Source organism: Heterodontus francisci, unplaced genomic scaffold (genome assembly GCF_036365525.1).
Source record: "Heterodontus francisci isolate sHetFra1 unplaced genomic scaffold, sHetFra1.hap1 HAP1_SCAFFOLD_61, whole genome shotgun sequence".
In the NCBI taxonomy this organism is placed as follows: domain Eukaryota; kingdom Metazoa; phylum Chordata; class Chondrichthyes; order Heterodontiformes; family Heterodontidae; genus Heterodontus; species Heterodontus francisci.
The window spans coordinates 666,066-679,905 of record NW_027141441.1 but is presented as its reverse complement, the minus strand read 5'-3'; the positions used below and the strand labels follow the sequence as shown (position 1 = coordinate 679,905).

Below are 13,840 nucleotides of genomic sequence, written 5' to 3'. Positions count from 1 at the left end.
AAAGAGAGCTCAGAGGAAGGAAACATTATCAGTCGACCTCGGGCCAATGATATTCATCTGTACCAGCTGCGGAAGGGATTGTCACTCACGAGTCATCCTCGACAGCCACAACAAACTATGTTTAATACAGAAGTGACGTACACCCCGGGCGTAGCCCATCGTCTTCCGAGACGGACGGTTGCCTATCACAATTACAACTACAGCTACAACTGCAAGAGCGAGTCAGAGGCTGGGAACTCTGCCGTGACGAACTCAGCTCTTGACTCGCCAAAGCCTGCCCACTCTCTATAAGACCTTCCTCTGATTTCAATTACACACACGTTTGTGATCTGGTTCTGTAGCTTAGTTGGTTAAAGCACCTGTCTAGTAAACAAGAGATCCTGGGTTCAACTCCCAGCAGAGCCTGATTTCACAGTAGCAACATGGTTGAAAAGTTTCATTATCAACAACATCGGTGTCTTGTGAACTTTAATTCAAAATACATGATGAATTTCAATCACATAAAAAAACAGCCTTTGTGAAGGATATGATTTTGGAATGGCTGTTCCTCCTTGTACAGAATTTTAGTGCTGATACATCAAAGGTAACTTCTTTGACATAAATTTGTTCACAGTTACATTCAACCTGGAAAACAGCTTGATATTAATCTCACTGAAGGAGAGTGTTTGTGTCATTATGTCTTGCTTTTAACCGAGACTGGGACATGACGCAAGTGGGAGGGTTTATCTGAGGTTTGGAATATTTGTCAGTCAGGAACAAGAAAAATCAAAGGAACCAAATAAGAAAACCTATGTCTCATGTGGTTACCGAGAAACGGTGAGAAGATATTAAACTTTGTTGCATTTAATACAACTGTGTGAACTTTGATCTTTGCGGCCTTTTATAAACAGTATTTGAAGGGTCTCAGTAAAAATGTTCAGTGTTGATGAGAGTGGGGTATGGCTGAGCAGCTGCTTAATGTGACAGGGTCAGGACTGGATGCAGGAAGTTCTCTGACAGTCTCTCTCTGATGGTTTGAGTTGATTTTCAACTGGCAGCTGTTGCTGTTTTGATAATTCAAGTTCCCGCCACCGATTTTTTTGGACAGACAGTGCAGTATGAGGATGTAAAGGGTTAATGCTGAAGACAGTGGGATTAACCCCTCCCACAATCAGAGTGATGATGTAACAGTCACATGAGATGAGGTTTGGGAGGAGAGAGCAGCACCAAGGATGCTAGTTTCGGAGGCTTGATGAGTGTGCATATAGTATTGTGTAAATTAGAAAAGAGTTCTTCGTTCTTTCAGCAGGAAATGTGTCCAGAAAATATCACGAAACTCACAATTTTATTATTCAGGAGTAGGAACACAGGGATATTAACTCCAAGTGACAGTAGTGGTTTCATTTAACAAAAGAAAAGTAGAGAATAATATTGCTCATTGATTGAAATCCCCCCGTGAGGAGACAGTTAAACAGGTGATCTGTTGGGGCATCCTTCATTTCAAGGTTTCGGCAGCATTTAATCTCAATTTTTGGTGAAATTCTCTGTTTTTTGCATCTTTTTTAAATTCAGCTTTGATGGACCAGTGAAAAAACTGAAAAAAGTGAACAGATCCATCCTTTCTTTTCTTCCTTCTTCCCATCAGTTTCTCTTTTCTGTCCCAATTTAATCTGCTGTTTCTGCTGTTTTATCCATTCCAATCAAAATTCAACATTCCAATCAAATCTATTTGTTATTCCACAGTGTCTCTCCATGTGTTTTATTCTGTTGTATTCTCTCACAGTCTGTTTGATGACCAATTTCACATCTCACTCTGTTCTGGTGAAGATCAGAAGCAGTGTTATCTGTTTGCAACACCCGACAAGTCGGCCTGAGGCTGTGTCTCATCGACAATGTGGAGTTAGGAACATAGAAACATAGGAGCAGGAGTCGGCCATTCAGCTCATCGAGCCTGCCCCACCATTCAATATGATCATGGCTGATCATCCACTTCAATGCCCTTTTCCCCACACTTTCGTCATATTCCCTTATGTCATTTGTATTTAGAAATCTATCAATCTCTGCTTTAAACATACTCAATGACTGAGCTTCCACAGCCCTCTGGGTTACAGAATTCCAAAGATTCACAACCCTCTGAGTAACAACATTTCTCCTCATCTCTGTCCTAAGTGGCTTGCCCCTTATTTTGAAATTGCGTCCCCTGGTTCTCGACTCCCCAACCAGGGGAAACATCTTAGCTGCATCTACCCTGACTGTCCTTTAAATATTTTGTGGGTTCCAATGAGATCACCTCTCATTCTTCAAAACTCTAGAGAATGGAGCCCCAGTTTCCCCAATCTCTCTTCATAGGACAGTCCCATCATCCCAGGAACAAGTCTGATGAACCTTCGTTGAACTCCCTCCATGGCAATAATATCCTTCCTGAGGTAAGGGGACCAAAGCTGCACACAGTACTCCAAGTGCAGTCTAACCAAGGTTCTATACAATTGAAGCAAGAATTCACTACTCCTGTACTCAAATCCTCTTGCGATAAAGGCTAACATACTATTAGCCTTCCTAATTGCTTGCTGCACCTGCATGTTAGCTGTCAGTGACTTATTGACATGGACACCCAGATCACCCTTATATTCTATACCTCAGTTAATAAAGGAAAGGACCTGCTGAACCACCTTATTGACCTGTACTGCTACTTCAGGGATCTGTGGACATTCACTCCAACGTCCCTCACTTCCTCTACACCGTTCAGTGTTCTCCCATTAATTGTGTATTCCTTTGCCTTTTTTGACGCCTGCTCTCGCTGTTCCCTGCTCTCCGAGTGAACTCTTGCTCCCTCTCCTGGGCTCTTTATGCTCCACTCTGCTCTCACTGTTTCCCGCTCTCTTAATGTATCAATATTTGTTTGCCTTGTGTTTAATTTAAAATATGGATTAACTGTATTTTACAGTTGTAGGTTTTATTTGGTAGTCCTGTACAAGTTGTGGATTGATATTTAATATTTAGCTCTGTGAAAACGATTGTGAATGAAAATATAACTTTCAATCTGATACATGGGCTGGTCTGCAAGCTCCAAGTCCTTCATTTTGTAGTAATGGAATTGATAATGTATCTTTCAGTTTTAATCTCTGTGGCATTTTTGACCTGGTATGTAATGCATAACATGGTCTAACGTCTGATGTACATTATTGGGATTCAAAGGATCATAAGAAATAGGGGCATTAGGCAATTCAGCCCATCGAGCCTGCTCCAACATTCAAACAGATCGTGACTGATCATCTACCTCTACGCCATTTTTCCCTGCTATCTCCATATCCCTTGATCTTGTTAGTATTTAGAAATCAATCGATTTCTGTCTTGAATATGTTCAATGATTGATCTTCCACTGCCCTCGGGGATAAAGAATTCCACAGATTTCTCACCCTCTGAGTAAAGAAATTCCTGCTCATCTCAGTCTCAAATGGCCTGTCCTTATTCTGAGACTGTGTCCCCTTGTTCTAGACTCACTAGACAGAGGAAACATCCTATCCATATCTACCCTGCACACCCTGTAAGAACTTTGTCTGTTTCAATGAGATCACCTCTCATTCTTCAAAACTCTAGAGAATTTAGGCCCAGTTTCTGCAGTCTCTCATCATAAGACAATCCCACCATCCTCGGGGATGAGACCGGTGAATCTCTGTTGCACTCCCTCTGTGACATGTCTATCCTTCCTTAGATAAGGAAACCAAAATTGTACAGAATACTCCAGGTGCAGTCTCATCTAGACTTCATACATCTTTACTCATGTACTCAAATACGCTTTCAATGAAGCCAACATACCACTTGCCTTCCTAATTGCTTGCTGCACCTGCATACTAGCTTTTCGTGTCTCATGAACAAGGACACCCAGGTGCCTTTGGACATCGACACTTCCCAGCCTCTCACCATTTAAGAAATACTCTTTCTGATCATTCTACCAAAGTGGAGAACTTCACACTTATTTATATTATATTCCATCTGCCATGTTCTTGCCCATTCATTTAACCTGTCCAAATCCCCTTGAAGCCTCTTTGCATTCATTCTGTACCTTTCAATCATGTAAATTTTGTCTGTTCTGTTTCAAGTTTTATATTTAAAATGTAACCATGGTGACAGAGTTTATTTAGATCTGATAGTGAGTTTGTTTTTGCACTGTGATTGATGTATCAACCTGTCAGCTGTATTGAATTGGAGTGAAATGGAAACAACTTCTGTCTCTCCTGCTGTTGTTTGACTGTTGGATTGAAAATGTGTCTCTTGACTTTGGGATCAGTGTCTGTCTGACTACTTCTTTTGTTTGTTCCAGTGGAATTGATGAGCTGGCAGTATCTCTGTGCTTTGGGAGTGATCCTGTACCGACTGTGTGTTGGAACGAGATCACTGCACTTTTCCTTGTGTCCAAGAATCACCACACCCATTCAGGTTCCTTCATGTATTTTCCTGCAGGAATGAAATAACTGGTGAGGTAGAAGATACAAAAGCGATCAATGTAATCGTCCCAATAATAATCATTATGAACAATCACAAAATGAAAACCAGGAACACAAACAGTGTCAGTGTCTGACTCCACTGCAGTACTGCAGTATTCCGCTTCTGTTTACCAGGTGTTTGCAGTGGTTTTACAACAAGTTTGTGACATTCAGAAACAACACAAGCCCTGCACTGCTCAATGACTGGGACCGTCCGATAGAGCAGTGACCTTTACACAGTCACATTTCTATTTCAACGGAAAACAAGCAGCCACTATTTAAAATGTGCCTTTCACACTTCTCACCTGGTGTCTGCAATAAATGTTCTTTGTCTAACTGTCCACATCGTTATTTTGCGGCTATTTTCCCCCCACTGTTCACAATCCAACAAACAGTGAGAGACTGGAACTAAAGCAGGAAAATTCCCTCTCCTTTGGGTGGTGAAATTGTCAGTGATTTTCAATAGTGATTTCTTCCCATTGTGTCTCCCTGAGCCTGTCCAGACACTGTCCCTTCCCCGTGTCCCCGGCTCACTCCATGTTCTGGGAGCAGCTCCTGCTCCACAGTGGCTGTTCCAAACACTCCCCGACTCCCCCTCAACTTCCAACCACTCAATGCTAATCTCTGAGCACATCTGCGGACACGCTCCCAAAGCAGTGGCTGCTGGAAGCAGATGCTGTTTGTTCCCTTCCCCCGGGCCCGGGAAGTCTCCATTAGCAGCTGATTTAAAGCATCTTCCCCTGATTGAGTGAGTGGCTTCACAGACTGGGTTGGGGAAAGACTGCGCATGCGCTCCACTCCTCATTGTGACGTCCCACTGGGGGCGGTGCTACGTCACGCGTGCGCAGATCTCTGCAGCAATTCAGCATTCAAACATCAATGGGAACTTTCCCCATTTCACCCTCATCAAAGTCCCAAAGAAAGTGAAGAGGGGCTTGGACTGGAGGGAGGGAGGGGCGGGGTAGGGGGAACCTAGAACCCAGAAAGCTGCCCACTTACCCCATTTAGAAGCTCAATTTGTGATCATTCCCTGCAGGGGGTTTGTTATTATTGAGCCCCTCCTGGTAAAACAATCCGACAGAAAGAGGGGAGAAAGGAGGGAGCCGGTGTGTTTGCTGGGACCTTTCAGAATTCATTTCAGCAGCAAAAGTCCCGGGTTATATTATCCCGAGTGAAACACGCTGTCAGTGAGAGGAAAACCGAACGGCCCTTTTCATCTTTTCATTGGAAACAAAGTAGAGCCGGAAGTGCGGCGAGCAGAGCAGACACACAAGCTCAATGACAGGAGAGCTTGGCCGTCCCTGAGTTTCAGCTCCCGGCTCTTACATTTCCTCATCCACACTGTCTTTACTGTGGATGTTCAGGGGTTCCTTGTCGGATCTGAGGACTGTATCCATTAAACATTCTGAGTCAGGAGATCCACACACTCTCTGTTATCAAGATTTATGGGCAGGAATGTTTCAAAACGTTGTCTATTAAATCATTGTATTATTCACAGAACTAATGAGGCAATCGGTTCATTATTCAGGCCTTGAACTTGGTTTGGGTAGACCGAAAACTGAGAGATTCAGCACCTCTCCAATCCTTCACTAATATAACTGATTTTTTGATGAAGTAACAGAAAAGGTTGATGAAGGGAAAGCAATGGATGTTGTCCATATGGATTTTAAGAAAGCGTTTGACAGACTACCACAGAAAAGGCTGGGTAACAAAACTGAGGTTCCAGGAATAGGAGGGTCAGTATCTGCTTGGGTTAAAAAATGGATGAAATATCAAGAAAAGCGAGTTGTGGTATTTGGTTGTTTTTCAGAATGGGAGATGGTGAACAGTGATGTCCACAAGGGTCAGTGTCAGGACCACCATATATATAAATGACTTGAATATTGGAATCACAGAATTGTTACTGCACAGAAGGAGGCCATTTGGCCCATCGTGTCTGCACTGACTCTCCAAATGAGCAATTCACCTCATGTCACTTCCCCGTCTTCTCCCCATAATCCTGCACATTCTTCCTTTTCAGATAACAGTCTAATTCCCCTTTGAATGCTTCAATTGAACCTGCCTCCATCACATTCTCAGGCAGTTCATACTTTAACCACTCGCTGTGTGAAAAAGTTTTTCCTCATGTCGCTTTTGCTTCTTTTACCAATTACTTTAAATCTGTACCCTCTCGTTCTCGATCCTTTCACAAGTGGGAACAGTTTCTCCCTATCCACTCTGTCCACACCCCTCATCATTTTGAATACCACTATGAAATCTCCTCTTCGCCTTCTTTTCTCCAAGGAAAACAGTCCTAACTTCTCCAATCTATCTTCATAACTGAAATTCCTCATCCCTTGAACCATTCTCATGAATCTTTTCCATAATCTCTCCAATGCCTTCACATCTTTCCTAAAGTGTGGCACCCAGAACTTGACTCAGTACTGCAGCTGAGGCTAGTGTCTTATACAAGTTCTTGTACTCTCTGCCTCTATCACTAAAGCCGAGGATACTGTATGCTTTATTAACCACTCTCTCAACCAATGACATATAACCCCAGTTCCCACTGCTCCTGCACCCCCTTTAGAATTGTACCCTTTATTCTATATTGTCACTCCATGCTCTTCTTACCAAAATGAATCAATTCACATTTCTCTGCATTGAACTTCACCTGTCATCTGTCCTCCCATTCCAACAAATTGTCTAAGTCCTTTTGAAGTTCTACACTATCATCCTTACAGTTCACAATGCTTCCTATTTTCGTGTCATCCATAAGCTTTGAAATTCTGCCCTGTACACCAAGGTCGAGGTCATTAATATATATCAGGAAAGGCAAGGGTCCCAACACTGACTCCTGGGGATCTCCACTACAAACCTTCCTCCAGCCCGAAGAACATCCATTGCTCACTACTCTTTGTTTCCTGTCAATCAGCCAATTCCATATCCATGTTACTACTGTCCCTTTTATTCCATGAGTTATAACTTTGCTCACAAGTCTGTTGTGTTGCATTGTATCAAACTCCTTTTGAAAGTCAATAAAAGCAAAATACTGCAGATGCTAGAAATCTGAAATATAAACAAAAAGTGCTGGAAATACTCAGCAGGTCTGGCAGCATCTGTGGAGAGAGAAACAGAGTTAATGTTTCAGGTCAGTGACCATTCAGATGCTGCCAGACCTTTTGAAAGTCCATGCACACCACATCAACAGCATTGCCCTCATCATCCCTCTCTGTTACCTCATCAAAAAACTCCAGCAGGGCAGTTAAACATGATTTTCCCTGAAGAAATCCATGCTGTCTTTCCTGAATTAACCACATTTGTCCATGGGACTGTTAATTTTGTCCCGAATTATTCTTTCGAGAAGTTTTCCCACCACCGAAATTGAACTGACTGGGGAGTGAGACGAGGTGAGTTGCTTTAGCAGAGAGCCAACATGGGTTCGTCAGGCCGAATGGCCTCCTTCTGTGCTTTAGCCATTCTATGATTGTATGATTCTAGCGACAACTGTTGGTGGAGAGGCAGTGATGCAGGAATGGGTTGACAGAAAGGGGAAAGTCTGGGCTGGTGTGTGTTTGCAGCATTTGCAGCTTGTGTTCGGGTTTGTGAATAAAGGTGATTTGGAAGCTGTGTTCCAAATTGAAGTGTTTATTGGCAGCAAGAAGTTGATGTCAATGAAGAATACAACGTGTTAAGATGAAGGGTGGTGTGATTGAGGATAGCAGTAAATATTGTGCTGGTGAATTATTTGTGTTAATAAACTTCCACTGCGCCCTCTGCTGCAGGCTGCTGTTTATATCCAGCTGTGTATTAGTGCCGTGTGTTAACTAGATAAATGTTTGTTTCAACGCTGTTTAAAAAGCAATAGCATTGCACTCAAACAGTCCCAGACATAGCAACACACGTACAAAAGCAAAATACTGCAGATGCTGGAAATCTGAAACATAAACAGAAAATGCTTGAAATAGTCAGCAGGTCTGGCAGCATCTGTGGAGAAAGAAACAAAGTTAATGTGAGCTAAGGAAACAGACCTGAACTGTTAACTGTTTCTCTCTGCACAGATGCTGCCAGACCTACTGAGCATTTCCAGCATTTTCTGTTTTTATTACAGCAACACCTTTGATCAGCAGAAGCGGTGATAGTGCGAGCCAGGGGGCAGCCGGGAAGGTACGTTTCACTATAAAGTACTTACCTGGCGATTCGGCGGACGCGGACACGGGGACTGCTGTGTAAGTGAACTTATATATTCGGGCAGTGGCTAAACCCGAAACACTACACGTGTAGTGTCTCCCACCCATCCTCCTCCTCCAACCAAAAAAAAAGGACTCTTGTGTGGAGGGTTTGGTAAGGTAAGGTTTTCCTTTATATTTTTTTATTCTCTTTTGTCAATTTGGAGCAGAGGGGATGGAAGCTAGGGCAGTTGCATGCTCCTCTTGCAGGATGTGGGAGGTAAGGGTCACCACTTGTGTCCCTGCTGACTTCACCTGTGAGAAGTGCACCCAACTCCAGCTCCTCACAGAACGCGTTAGGGAACTGGAGCTGTATGAACTTCGGATCATGCGGGAGGCAGAGGGGATGATAGAGAGCAGTTATAGGGAAGTACTGACACCGAAGTCACAGGATAAAGGTAGGTGGGTGACCGTCAGGGGAGGGAAAGGGAATAGGCGCACAGTGCAGGGATCCCCTGTGGTTGGCGGAGAGGGGAACCTACCAGGGGAAAGCCACAGTGGCCAGGTCTCTGGCACTGAGCCTGGCTCTGCGGCTCAGAAGGGAAGGGTGGAGAATAGGAGAGCGATAGTGATAGGAGATACAATGGTTAGAGGAACAGACAGGAGATTCTGTGGTCGCGAACGAGACTCCCGGATGGTATGTTGCCTCCCGGATGCCAGGGTTAGGGATATCTCGGATCGAGTCTACAGGATTCTTAAGGGGGAGGGGGAGCAGCCAGAAGTCGTGGTACATATCGGTACCAATGACATAGCTAGGTAAAGGGATGAGGACCTGAAAAGCGAATATAGGAGTTAGGTTGGAAGCTAAAAGGCAGGACGAGCAGAGTAGTAATCTCAGGATTGATACCGGTGCCACGTGCTAGTGAGGCTAGAAACAGAGAGCGAGTGCAGCTGAACACGTGGCTACAGAGCTGGTGTAGGAGGGAGGGCTTCAGTTATGTGGATCATTGGGACACCTTCTGGGGAAGGTGGGACCTGCACAAGAAGAACGGGTTGCATCTGAACTGGAGGGGCACCAATATCCTGGGCGGGAGGTTTGCTAGAGCTCTTCGGGAGTGTTTAAACTAGTTTGGCAGGGGGATGGGAACCGGAGCTATGGCTAATTGGATGGGGTAGCTGTTGATCAGGCAGATACAGAGTGCAGAGAGTCTGTGAGGAAGGTTAGACAGTTGACAGGGCAAAGTTTCAGCCAGTATGATGGGTTGAAGTGTGTCTATTTTAATGCAAGAAGTGTCAGGAATAAGGGTGATGAACTTAGAGCATGGATCAGTACTTCGAGCTACGATGTTGTGACCATTACGGACACTTGGATATCACAGGGGCAGGAATGGATGTTGGATGTTCCGGGGTTTAGATGTTTCAAAAGGAACAGGGAGGGAGGTAAAAGAGGTGGGGGAGTGACATTGTTAATCAGGGATAGTATCACAGCTGCAGACAGGGAGGTCATCGAGGAGGGTTTGTCTACTGAGTCATTATGGGTGGAAATCAGAAACAGGAAAGGAGCAGTCACTTTATTGGGAGTTTTCTATAGACCCCCCAATAGCAACAGAGACACGGAGGAACAGATTGGGAGGCAGATTTTGGAAAGGTGCAGAAGTAACAGGGTTGTTGTCATGGGTGACTTCAACTTCCCTAATATTGATTGGAACCTCCTTCGTGCAAATAGTTTGGATGCAGCAGTTTTTGTCAGGTGTGTCCAGGAAGGTTTCCTGACTCAATATGTCGATAAGCCGACTAGAGGGGAGGCTATGTTGGATTTGGTGCTTGGCAACGAACCAGGCCAGGTGGCAGATCTCTCGGTGGGAGAGCATTTCGGTGATCGTGATCACAACTCCCGGACCTTTACTATAGTCATGGAGAGGGACAGGAGCAGACGGGATGGGAAAATATTTAATTGGGGGAGGGGGAATTACAATGCTATTAGGCAGGAACTGGGGTGCATAAATTGGGAACAGATGTTCTCAGGCAAATGCATGACAGAAATGTGGAGGTTGTTTAGGGAGCACTTGCTGAGACTGCTGGATAGGTTTGTCCTGATGAGGCAAGGAAGGGATGGTAGGGTGAAGGAACCTTGGATGACAAGAAATGTGGAACAGCTAGTCAAGAGGAAGAAGGAAGCTTACTTAAGGTTGAGGAAGCAAGGATCAGACCGGGCTCTAGACGGTTACAAGGTAGCCAGGAAGGAACTGAAGAATGGACTTAGGAGAGCTAGAAGGGGACATGAAAAAGTCTTGGCGGGTAGGATTAAGGGAAATCCCAATGCGTTCCACACTTATATGAGGAACAAGAGGATGGCCAGAGTGACGGTAGGGCCGATCAGGGATAGTGGAGGGAACTTGTGCCTGGAGTCAGAGGAGGTAGGGGAGGTCCTAAATGAATACTTTGCTTCAGTATTCACTAGTGAGAGGGACCTGGTCGTTTGTGAGGACAGCGTGAAACAGGCTGATATGCTCGAACAGGTTGATGTTAAGAGGGAGGATGTGCTGGAAATGTTGAAAGACATGAGGACAGATAAGTCCCTGGGGCCAGACGGGATATACCCAAGGATATTAAGGGAAGCAAGGGAAGAGATTGCCGCGCCTTTGGCGATTATCTTTGCGTCCTCACAGTCTACTGGAGTAGTACCAGATGATTGGAGGGTGGCAAATGTTATTCCCTTGTTCAAGAAAGGGAATAGGGATAACCCTGGGAATTATAGACCAGTCAGTCTTATGTCGGTAGTGGGCAAATTATTGGAGAGGATTCTGAGAGACAGGATTTATGATTAGTTGGAAAATCATAGTTTGATTAGAGACAGTCAGCATGGCTTTGTGAGGGGCAGGTCATGCCTCACAAGCCTTACTGAATTCTTTGAAGATGTGACAAAACACATTGATGAAGGAAGAGCAGTGGATGTGGTGTATATGGATTTCAGTAAGGCGTTTGATAAGGTTCCCCATGGTAGGCTCATTCAGAAAGTAAGGAGGCATGGGATACAGGGAAAGTTGCTTGTCTGGATACAGAATTGGCTGGCCCATAGAAGACAGAGGGTGGTAGTAGATGGAAAGTATTCAGCCTGGAGCTCGGTGACCAGTGGTGTTCCGCAGGGATCTGTTCTGGGACCTCTGCTCTTTGTGATTTTTAAAATGACTTGGATGAGGAAGTGGAAGTCTGGGTTAGCAAGTTTGCCGATGACACGAAGGTTGCTGGAGTTGTGGATAGTGTGGAAGGCTGTTGCAGGTTGCAACGGGACATTGACAGGATGCAGAGCTGGGCTGAGAAGTGGCAGATGGAGTTCAACGTAGAAAAGTGTGAAGTGATTCATTTTGGAAGGTCGAATTTGAATGCAGAATACAGGCTAAAAGACAGGATTCTTGGTAGTGTGGAGGAACAGAGGGATCTTGGGGCCCATGTCCATAGATCGCTCAAAGCTGCCACCCAAATTGATAGGGTTGTTAAGAAGGCGTATGGTGTGTTGGCTTTCATTAACAGGGGGATTGAGTTTAAGAGCCGCGAGGTTATGCTGCAGCACTATAAAGCCTTGGTTAGACCTGACTTGGAATATTGTGTTCAGTTCTGGTCGTCTCATTATAGGAAGGATGTGGAAGCTTTAGAGAGGGTGCAGAGGAGATTTATCAGGATGCTGCCTGGACTGGAGGGCATGTCCTACGAAGAAAGATTGAGGGAGCTGGGGCTTTTCCCATTGGAACGAAGAAGGATGCGAGGTGACTTGATAGAGGGTTACAAGATGATGAGAGGCATAGATAGAGTGGATAGCCAGAGACTTTTTCCCAGGGTGGAAAGGGCTATCACCAGGGGGTATAATTTTAAGGTGATGGAGGAAGGTTTCGGGGAGATGTCAGAGGTAGGTTCTTTGCACAGAGAGTGGTGGGTGCGTGGAATGCACTGCCAGCGGTGGTAGTAGAAGCAGATACATTAGGGACATTTAAGCGTCTCTTGGATAGGTACATGGATGATAGTAGAATGAAGGGTACGTAGGCAGTTTTGATCTGAGAGTCGGTTAAAGGTTCGGCACAACATCGTGGGCCGAAGGGCCTGTACTGTGCTTTACTGTTCTACGTTCTATGTTCTATAACACAGGTGATGGGAGGCTCCGTAATGTTACAAGGACGCTGAGTAACACCATCGACAACGGGACAGAGAGTAAAACACACAGAAAACTAATAGACTGTGAGGAAGCAAAAGTGAGGAACGGAGAGAGAGAGACAACGAAACTGAGATGGAGAAACAAGGCGTTTGTATGATTGTGTTCTCCCTGTTGTGTAACGGTATTTCCTGTTGTGTAAATATGTTTTCTGTTGTGTAAAGATGTACCCTGTTGTTGTGTAAAGGTTTTCCCTGTTATTGTTTTATTTTCTGTTCCTGACCATCTCCTCACTGTGACCATTTGTCCTGCTTTTATTGTGGCCAACATCACCATCTGGTGGTGGAGAGGAGGCTCTGCAGGAAGGGGTTGACAAAGTGGGAGAGACTCGGCTGGTCCGTGTTTGCAGCTTGTGTTCGTGTGAGCACAAGTGATTTGTTACTGATTGATGTGTTCACGAGAAGGAAAAAGCTGATCACAATCGAGAGCATCTTGCAATTATTGGGAAACACTTGATGTTTTGAAAGTGAACTGTTTGTATTATTACCAAACATAAATAGCAGAGAATGGTTTCGATCCATCGACCTCTGGGTATTGGGCCCAGCACGCTTCCGCTGCGCCACTCTGCTAACTGTTGGTTGAAATTTTAGGTGCCTGTTAGTGAAATATGTTCATTTCCCCAATGTTTTTATCAAAATAGGATTGTCGTCTGAATGCTCAAGAATCCTGGACTCAGCAACACACGTGCTGACGGACTCACCCTCACTGGACAATTACACAAGGACACTGAGTAACAGCACCGACAATGAGGCAGGCAGAGATAGACACACAGAAAACCAGGAAGAGATTATCAGGACGCAGAAAGGAACAGACAGAGAAAGGTACTGAGCAAACAAGCAAGAGACAGCGAAAGACGGATGATTTATGTAATTGTGTTCTCTGTTGTGTAAAGATGTTGCCTGTGTTCCTTTAAAGATATTTCCTGCTGTGTAATATGTTCTCTGTTGTGTAACTATATTCGCTGTTGTGTAAAGATGTTCTCTGTTATTGTGTAAAATGGTTCCCTGTTGGGTAAAGATCTTCTTAGT

The 13,840-nt window shown here is 44.6% G+C and overlaps 1 non-coding gene across 1 annotated transcript; it reads left to right on the top strand.

The window, feature by feature from the left end:
* The first annotated feature begins 331 nt into the window (after nucleotides 1-331).
* Nucleotides 332-405, top strand: trnat-agu (transfer RNA threonine (anticodon AGU)). Its single transcript has one exon. It is a non-coding gene; the product is annotated as a tRNA-Thr (tRNA).
* The last annotated feature ends 13,435 nt before the right edge of the window (nucleotides 406-13,840 follow it).